Raw genomic sequence first — 6939 nt, 5'->3', positions numbered from 1 at the left:
CAAAAGTTTTGCTAAAACAGACAGAATTACAAAGTGAATATTTTGTTTAGTTTTCATTGTTTTTGATACATTTTGGTTCTATAACTTAGTAGATAATGAAGCAATATCATTCCGTGTAAGATGGTAGGTAGTGGAAAATGATTCAGCAGAAATGGAAAGATTCATGCTGAAGGGAAGAGAAGATAAGAAGAGAAGTAGCAAAGCCCTTGAAAGTAGATGAATAAATGCTATTAACACTGTAGGTCTAGGATATTTCTTTTCAGTCTTTCTTCTTGCTAGGTATTTCTAATGTAATTTAGTGGTTAACAGAACAGATTCTGAGACAGATTGTCTAGCTATAAATCCTGACGCTACTACTTAATAGTTGTGAGGCATCATGAATCTGTGCATCAAATTGCTCTTTTAAAAGTGTCAATACTAGCAGTAGCAACTCATAGGGTCATTGTGAGGAAAAAAAATACTAGTGGTACCCATCCACAGGGTTATTGTAAATACTAAGTAAGTTAATATGTGGGATTCACATAGAACATCACTGGCACTTAGTAAGGGCCTAGCTATTATCTAAATATTTCAGTGCTTATAGTATATATAATTTTTTATCATTTTTGTTTAACATTCTAATGTAAGATTTTTTATTATTTAAACTTCATTAAAAATATTTATTATTTTATAATATTCTAGCATATAGAGTGTAACAAAATATACTTACGTTTCTCTTTTTCCATGATGGACATTCAAGATTATCAACTGTGACTGGGCACAGTGGCTCATACGTGTAATCCCATCACTTTGGGAGGCCAAAACGGGTGGATCACTGGAGGTCAGGAGTTTGAGACCAGCCTGGCCAACATGGTGAAACCCCGTCTCTACTAAAAATACAAATATTAGCCGGGCATGGTGGTGCATGCCTGTAGTCCCAACTGCTTGAGAGGCTGAGGTAAAAGAATCACTAGAACCTGGGAAGCAGAGGTTGCAGTGAGCCAAGATTGCGTCACTGCACTCCAGCCTGGGCGACAGAGTAAGATTCTGTCTGATAAATAAATAAATTAATTAAATAAATAAGACATAAATAAATATCAACTGTACATTCAGAAAGTTTCTAATTTTTTAAAAACACTTCTCTTGGTTTTTTGTTTGCTTTTACACAATGCTATGGTGAACATCTTTAAACACAAAGATATATCCATTTTGATTGTTTTTGTAGAATAAACCACTAGAAGTGGAATTCAGTGAATGATTCCCAGTATTTTTAATGTTTTGTCTTCTGAGTAATGAAGTATATCTAAAAATTAAATTTTAACTTTATTGAAATTAAACATTTTAGCAATGTGTGTTTATCATTTAGTTTTAAATCCACACTAAATACTATTAAATACTAAAATACCATGGCTTTTCTTCAGCTGCATCTCTGCTAAAATGAACACTGAGCCCTCCATTAAAAAAAAAAAAATTTCCACAGACATGTAAATTATAGTAATTACAATAGTTTTTCAGGTTCTCTTAGCATTTGCTCTTCTGTATCTGATGTTTACAATTATATATTTTTACCATGAAACTTAAAAACTCACTAAAGTGAGATAATGCACGTAACTTCTGCACTTCCGTGATTGTCAATGACCATTTTGAATGTGTCACTTGTTATATTTCACAATTAAAACATATGGATAATTTCTTTGTACAGCAATTGCTTTCACTATCATCATAGCTAGTGACAAACCTGCCAAGATAATATTCCCACCTGTCTCTCAAAGGAGAGTTTAAGAATCTCCTTTGTGTTGTTAATTTGCCCAAAGTTGATCTCCTCCAGTGTGATTTACCTACTGTTGGTAAATTTGTTAACAACTGTAACTATGTCTTTATTTCCAATGTTAATCAAGATTTTGTAATGTGGAGTTATGACAAATATTCCTAAACATTTTCTAGATGAATACCCACAAGTCACAAATGTCCACTTGGTTGTTGAAAAAATTACATTGTGAATAAAGTAGAAAAATATATGCCTGCAAAAGGGAAGAATGTTATTCTATATAAGCATAGTCACTAATAATGCCATAATCACTGTTATTAGAAGCTGCCTCATTTTCTTTGCAATCACCTGTCTTTGAAGTGAAAAGATAGGCTGTTCCTAAGAGACAGAAGCTGAATGAAATGCACTTGATTTTTTCTTTCTACCTTCAGTCTGGTGTTCATATCCATAAGAAAAAGAAAAATTTCTACCTTCAGTCTGGTGTTCATATCCATAAGAAAAAGAAAAATTCCATTTTTTTTTTTTTTTTTGAGACAGTCTTGCTTTGTCGCCCAGGCTGGAGTGCAGTGGCACGATCTCGGCTCACTGCAAGCTCCGCCTCCCGGGTTGACGTCATTCTCCTGCCTCAGGCTCCTGAGTAGCTGGGCCGACAAGCGCCCGCTACCACGCCCGGCTAATTTTTTTTTAATTTTTAGTAGAGATGGGGTTTCACTGTGTTAGCCAGGGCGGTCTCGATCTCCTGACCTTGTGATCGGCCCGCCTCGGCCTCCCAAAGTGCTGGGATTACAGGCCTGAGCCATCGCGCCCGGCCGAAAAAGTACATTCTCATAAAAGTTCACTCTCATGATTTCCTTGACACTACACTCTCTGTGCCTCTCTAATCTTTTCTCCTTTTTTTCCCTAATATCATCATACTTACTAATAATTAGGCACTTATAATTTTAGAATACTCTATTAAGTACTCCAAATGCATTTCCCCTTTAACTACCTGAATAATACTATTAGATATTTTATTACAGAAAGAAAACTAACTTCCCTCCAGATAGTCATGTTAATAAGAAACAAAGATGCAAATCAAATCCAGGAAGTGTGACTGACTCAGTACTAATGCATTTAACCATTACTGTTAGTCTTTTATTCCATCACCAGCTCCTTTTTATTCATATGACTTTTTAAGTGTTTAGTAGGACCTAAGATTCTGTCCTCTGTCATCACCTCACTCTGAACACTCTCCTTCCGTGATTTCCTTCAGATGATTTCAGATTCTATTATGGGTTGAAGGCTACCATATGTTTTTGAACCAATGCAGAATCTGCTTCCAAGATGTAGTTTCTTAGTTTCATCTGCCTGGTGGATACATGTACCAGGAAAGTCCACAAAAAGCTCAGCATCATTGTGCCCATATGTGATTATGTAATTTCTGCAGCTCCAACCTTTCTCTGCCATACTGGTTTCTATCTTGAATTTTCTATCTCTGTGACTGCTTCAATATTCACAACATACTTAAGAAATCCCTTGCCTCTTTCCCACTCCACTGTTCAATTATTTGCTAAGGCCCAGTAATATCAACTCATATAAATCTGAATTTATCTTTGTTTTCTATTCTTACTGCTGCTAACACACCATTTCCTTTCTTTATTTTCTCTGTAACAGAAAAATCGGTCTTTCTTCCATCTCAAATCCATTCCTTCGGGTAACCTTAGAGTAATTTTTCTATAATATTTTATAACAACCCCCATTATAGTAAAAAGAAATTTGAATTTATTTAAGTAGCATGGAAACTCATAATCTATATTATTCTATATTAGTCAGAGTTCCACAGAGAAACAGAACCACTTGGATATCTATGGATATATGAGGATATGATTATGAGAATTGGCTCACATAATTATGGTGGCCAAGAAGTCCCAAGATATGCCATCTGCAAGCCGGAGAACCAGGAAACCAGTGGTGGAATTCAGTCTGAGTTCACAGGCTGAGAACTGATGGAATAGTTGGTATACATCCCAGAGTCTAAAGTCTCCAAAACAAAAGCTCTAATGTCCACAAGCAGAATATGAATGTCCTGGCTCAAGAAGAAAGAGAAAAAGAAAATTCACCTTTCTGCTTTTTTGTTTCGTTCAAGCCCTCAATGGATTAGATTATGCCAGCCCACATTAGTGAGGGAAGATCTTCTTTACCCAGGCTACTGTTTCAAATTCTAATCTCTTCCAGAAACACCCTCACAAGCACACCCAGAAATAATGTTTTACCAACGATCTGGTATCCCTTAGTCCACTCAAATTGACCCATAAAAACCATCATAAGTCCAACTCTTGTCAATTTGGCACCCATGAGCATACCCTTAAACCATCCTTAATCTCCAAATAAAGACAATAACAAGGTTATAATTCCATCTACATGATACAAATATTCTGCTTGCCTACAGCTGAAAACTCAGAAGTGGAGATAAAAGTTCTTGAGTAATATTTATTCTTATCTGATGTACCCTAATTTAAATACTATGATGTAAAATTAACAATACCTAAATACTGACATAAAGTCAATACATTTTATGTTACATCATAAGGGATTAAGAAAGATAAGAAAACCAATATATGTGCTTAATATGTGTATATATACACACAAATATATTAATAACAAAATAAAGAGGAAATACAGTTGAGCTTTGAGCAACAGAGGGGTTAGTGCACTTGAAAACCTGCATACAACTTTTGGCTCCCAAAAGACCTAAATATTAATAGTCTACTGTTGTCCAGAAACCTTACCAGTGACGCAACCAATAAACACATATTTTGTGGGTTATATGTTCTTAAAATAAATCAGGCTAGAAAATCATAAGAGAAAATATATTTACTATTTATTAAGCGGAGGTGTTATCATCAGAAAGGTCTTTATCCTCATTGTCTTCACGTTGAGTATGCTGAGGAGGAGGAGAAAAATTAGGAGTTCTTGTTTTAGCAATGGCAAAAGCAGAAGAGGTAAAGGAGGTGGAAAGGGAGGAAGAAGAGGCAGGCACGCTCAGTGTAAATTTACAGAAATACCTTGTATTTGCTGTCTGACTTTCTTGCTTTTTTCATTTCTCTAAAAATGTTGTTATGTGATACCAAGCCCTCTTCAACTTATTATTTTAGTTTCAGTGCCCATATCATAGGAGGGTCCATGTCATGAAAGAAATCAAAAGCAGTCTTGTATAATTAGAATCTTTCTGCCAGATTGTCTAAAGTCAGTTTGTGTTCTGGCACTGTTTTTGAAGCATTCATATTTATCAAATCATCTTCTATAAATTCCTCTGTCGTGGTGTCTATTAGCTCTTAAATTTTTGCAACATTCATATCTTGAAGCCCTTCAACATCCTAACCCTCACCTTCTTTTCCATATCCACAATCTCTTTCATGATTTCCTTGATTGGCTGTATCATTAATCCCATGAAGTTATGCATGACATCTGGACAGTTTTCTTCACCAGTATTGCATTGAAAGCCTGCTGGCTTTCACAGCTTTTTAAAATATTAACAATGGTATTTTCAATAATCCTTACAAACTTTCATGATATTCTCTCTATATCAGGCTTCTCTTCCACAGCATTGACAATTCTTCTCATAGAGAACCACGTGTAATGAGCATCAGGGGTCCTTATGACCCTCTGTTCTAGAGGCTAAATTAGAGATGTTGTGTTTGGGGCAAGTAGAACATTTTGACACCTTCACTGTTGAACTTCTGGGGTCTGGGTGGCCAGGGGCATTGTCCAATATCAAAATAACTTTAAAAGATAGTACCACACTGGAAAGATATTTCCTAACTTTAGGAACAAATCATCAATGGAAATAATCCAGAAAAAGGGTTTTCATTGCCTAGGAGCTGTTGTAGCGCATCCAAAAGACTTGCAGCTGATGTTTAATTTTTCCCTTCAAGGGTCAGGGGTTAGCAACTTTATAAAAAGGCAATCCTGATCATCAAGCTGACTACATTTTCACAAACAGTAGAGTTAGCCTATCCTTTCCTGCCTTAAATTCTAGTACTCACTTCTTTTCCTTAATATCAAATGTCTTTTGTGGCATAATTTTAATAAGAGGACATTTTCATCTGCATTAAAAATCTGTTTAGGCAGATATAATTTCTCCTCAATAATTTTCTTAACAGAGTCTGGGAGCTTGTCTGCTGCCTCTTGGTAGGCAGAAGCTGCTTTTCCTGTTACCTTGATATTTTTTAAGCCAAAACATCTCACTAAAATGATCAAACCATCCTTTGCTGGCATTAAATTATCCAACTTTAGATTCTTCATCTTCCTTTTGCTTTAGTTGTCATATAATAACTTCATTTTTTCTTGAATGATATTATAGTCTACTGGTGTGCCTTTCTTATAGGAATTCTGCACCCATATAAAAGCTGCATTTTCAATATGTGATACAAATGTAGTTTACAAAAGCTTTTTTGCACCTGCTGGTGTGACTGCATTGATGACTTCACAAATTTCCTTTTCTTTTTTTTACAATGGTCGTTATCCTGAATTCATTTATCTTGAAATGGTGGCAAACCACAGCTGCAGACCTCACTCTTTGGTACATATCAAGCAATTCAACTTTGTCTTGTAATGTCATAATTTTTTTTTTCTGCTTCCTGAGAGCACTTTCAGCATCATTTATGGCACTCCCTATTGGTCCCATGGTGTTATTCATGGTTTACAGTATTGCTCCAAACATGGTGAAACATATGTAAGAACTGCAAGAGATCACTTTTTACTGTGATAGGCAATTTATTGAAGAGACAAACTGCAAATTGGAGATGATTAGCATCACAGGTGTTTTAAATGGATACTCAGAATACTTCAGTTCACTGCAATATCAACAGGAGGTGGCTACGAAATTATTACTCTAGTACAGTATTACTACAGTTAATTTTATGCTGTTATGATTTAATACTACAAATTTATTTGTTTACATTTCTCTTGACTGCAATGGCCCCATGTATGATCTATGAATAATATCTGTGATTGTGTACATTTTGATAAAGTTTTACATTTTGATAAAGTTTAATTCTCTTCAATAGATTTGTGTATATTTCATGGTATTAAATGATAAAATTGACTAGTATGTATATATATTTTTGCATTCACAGCATACCTAACTTTTTCAAATTTTTAAATATTTCTGGGCTATGTGGATCAATTTTTTTTTCAAAATGTAACCCGTC

The sequence above is a fragment of the Pan paniscus genome, chromosome 10, assembly GCF_029289425.2.
Source record: "Pan paniscus chromosome 10, NHGRI_mPanPan1-v2.0_pri, whole genome shotgun sequence".
In the NCBI taxonomy this organism is placed as follows: Eukaryota; Metazoa; Chordata; class Mammalia; order Primates; family Hominidae; genus Pan; species Pan paniscus.
This window is presented reverse-complemented; position numbering follows the sequence as displayed.